We start from the raw sequence: 3,390 nt of genomic DNA, 5'->3' as shown, positions 1-3,390 counted from the left end.
ATGTTTTCACGATTGACCATTGGCTAACCAACTGGTGTGTTCTTCACAGAGGGAGACTGTTTCTCCTGCTCTTGGCATTCCTTAGTTGCCTGTAGAGGTGGGGACTCTCCATTTCAGCATGTCTATAGATGTCAGCTTTGTTCAGGTCATGTGTGGTCAGCCATGTTGGTAAGTCTTTGTGAGTGTAGCTTCTTACACAATCTTACAGAAAACTTCTTGATCCTCTGGCTCTTATGATCTTTTCAAAACCTCTTCAGCAATATTTCCTGACCCTTAGGTGTGGGAGTTGTTTTGGAGATGTATCCATTGGGATTGGGTTCCACAATTCTCCAGTTGATTGTTTCTATAATGGTCTCCATCTGTTCCAAGGGATGGTTTTCTTGGTGATAAGTGAGATTTACACTTATCTGTGGATATAAGAGCAAATATTTAAAAGGTAGTTGGATCACTGTGGCTTATTGAAGAGATGGATGAAAGTTCTCCACCGAGATTCATGACTTCATCAGTCCTAAATAGTTAGCCAGGTTTTCAATATCACACATGATTTCCATCTGGTTGAGTTGGTTTTAAGTCCAATTAACAGTTGGTAATTGCCAACACTTGAGTGCCACTCCATTACCCATTGTGACACTCACTGTGTTATTGTGCCATCGTGGCCATTGCTGCAGTTCATGGGCATCAGAACTGGGCAGGACTGTTGGATGTTTCCCTCGTTTGCATAATGCCTTCTGGTGCCATGAGAGCTAGTCCTCAACAGGTGGCATTCAAGTAAGCTCCAGCTCAGGGGACTCTTATCCTAGTTTCTGAAGTGCATGGTAACTTAACTTCTAGCTCTGAAGGGGGAGGGGCAAGTCCAGGGTAATAACAATGGCCCGTAATGTTTAGGGATTCTCTTGAACAACCCTGAACAACAACCCAAAAGAGGGCTTTTCCTGGTGTTGGGGTTTTTGTTAAATTGTCTTTGGCCCTGGGAGAAAGTATTGTCAACCCATATAGGAAAATTTCACTTAAACTGTATATGGATGTGCATACACAGTTTTACATGCATCATAGATATTTTTAGGTAGATAACTAGTAGTATGATCCGCCATGACTTTCTCCAGATATCCTTACTGGTTTTTAACTTCCCTTCCTCCTTCTTCTGTATTTGCCTCCATCTTCCCCCTGACCAAAGCCCCGCCCCCATGTTTCACATTTACCCCTCCAAACCACTTGCACCCTAGAGTTCTCTATTGTTCCCCAAATGGTCCCTGTTTACTTTCTTTATTCTTCAGTCACTCTCATTACATACTCACACATGAAGATTTGGAATTAGCCTTAAGAGAGAGAAAATGAGACATTTGTTTTTCTGGTGTTGAATTTATGTTCTTTATGCAGCTACTCTCAGGTACTCTGCTATAGCAGACTGAACTGATAACAAAGGTGTATTGTTGTATGTTAATAGAACTTTTCCTGCTGGCCTATTGTCTTGATACATTTGATCTTATTTTTATGTCTCTTTTTCTATATGGGAAGCATGTGGTCTTTCTTCCCTTCGATGAGTTTAACAGCAGTCTTTTGGCATTAAAAAACTGGAATCATCTGGAAAATGACTCAGGGCAGTAGATGTCTGGGCTCTAAATCAGATAAATCATATGTAACTCAAGGTGGCTTTGGGCAGTGGCAGAGTTATAAGCAGTACGGTTTATTATCCAAGGCATGGTTACTGTGAATTGATCACTTTCTCAAGCACATGGGCATCAGGGATCTATATTGCTGAGTCCCTTCTCAAGTAATGTTTTACCCACTGAAGTTTGAAAACCATCCTCCTATCTCATGACATTAGTAAATTAATGTTACATATATTCTTTATACTTATAAAATGGTTGCAGAATTTATACTTTATATATTTTATATTTATATTTTACGTTCACATTCAATCTATAGTTTGCTGCAAAAATACATTTTACAATGTTGAAACTTAAAAACAAAAGCGTAAGTTCTAATATTTTATACCTGTACCCCAAGAGATTGTCTTTATGCCCTCATACTTTGCAGACCCCTGTTCTAAACTTGGTGGAAGTTGGTAAGACGGGGTTTACTTTTAATTATTTTATTTCTTAAAAGGAGCCAAATCAAATACTCCAAATGGATTTTGGTGTATTAATTCACAACCATGGTGATGGCTGTCCACATATCAATCAAATACGAATACTTTAGTTGGGGTTCAAGATTTTAAGTTCTTCATATGATCCCAATGTGCAAAAAAAAGTTGCAAACCTCCCTATTAGGAGAGCATTTCTTCACCTTGGCGTGCATGAGGGTTACCTGGAGAACTTGTTAAAGTAGGGATTCTTGGGGACTTCTTACTGTTGCATCACGGTTTTATTTTAACAAGCTCCCAGGTGAAGGTGGTATTACTGGTCCATGCTGTACTCAGCAGCTTTATTTCACAAATGAGATATGTATCCATCTCTGAGAACAGAATAAAAGTTGAGTAATAAAAAACTAGTCTGGGACCAAATTATTCTTTAAAATGGTTTCTTATGTATTTAAGAAAGCCCCAATTATCAACAATTGTACACTGTGGGTGGTGTCTATCATAAGGACTATGAAATCAATTTACAAACTGGTCACATGATCTTGGCCACATGATGACGAACAAGTTCTGTGTTAATAGTATATGTTTTTGATACAAGATTGGCTAGATTTCAACAGATAAAGTTTCATATCGTTCCCTGATATCGGTCTTCCAAGACATCTGTGGGACTACTTCTCAATTCTTGTTATGCATAAACCAAGCAGGAAGGAAGAGAGTTCCAGCCTAATACTATCCTTTGTTGTCTGTCTGTGTATGTCCGAGAAAGGGATAGCTAATCTTCTGGCCCTTGTTTTTCTCATTTCTAAAATGAGTGGGATAAAAGTGAATGCTTTTAAGTCCCCTTCCACTTCTAAAATTGTTATCTTTTTCATTTTACAGAATCCTAGTCTCTAAGCAAACAAGTTGTTGATTATGCAAAAGGGCTTGTGATGGTTCACTAACTCAGTACATTAAAAAGATTGGCTCAAATGTCTGACTTTTGGGGCTTTAGCGTTTTAGCTTTCAGGAAAGAGCAAATCTGATTAAAATGGGTGTATTTCCATGGTGACTCTGCTTCATCCATCTGTGGCTGGGAAGCCTAACCACAGATATCTTTGCAGCTATTAAAACCACCAGTTTAAATCCTCCTCTGGCAAAAATAATAAAGGGACTCTATCTCCCTGGTAGAAGATATATCCCTTCGTATTAAAAGTCGATGTGCCAAGCAACAGAACTGAGAACATTATAGCCAGATTCAGAAAAGAGGAGGCGCCTTAGGCCAGAGATCCGGGCGGGATTCGCCATTTTCTCTCGGGTGAGTTTCTGAGACC

At 39.2% G+C, this 3,390-nt stretch overlaps 1 long non-coding RNA gene across 1 annotated transcript in view; it reads right to left on the bottom strand.

Annotated features, from left to right (window-relative positions):
- Positions 1-2,076: 2,076 nt before the first annotated feature.
- The window catches only part of LOC116093833, a 28,973-nt gene continuing 27,659 nt past the window's right edge, over positions 2,077-3,390 (bottom strand). Inside the window, exon 2 of the long non-coding RNA XR_004119850.1 lies at positions 2,077-2,454. This is a non-coding gene — a long non-coding RNA (uncharacterized LOC116093833). The remainder of the gene's footprint in view (positions 2,455-3,390) is intronic.

The sequence above is a fragment of the Mastomys coucha genome, unplaced genomic scaffold (genome assembly GCF_008632895.1).
Source record: "Mastomys coucha isolate ucsf_1 unplaced genomic scaffold, UCSF_Mcou_1 pScaffold16, whole genome shotgun sequence".
Lineage (NCBI taxonomy): Eukaryota > Metazoa > Chordata > Mammalia > Rodentia > Muridae > Mastomys > Mastomys coucha.
The sequence above is the reverse complement of the archived record's forward strand: the minus strand, read 5'-3'. Positions and strand labels throughout refer to the sequence as shown.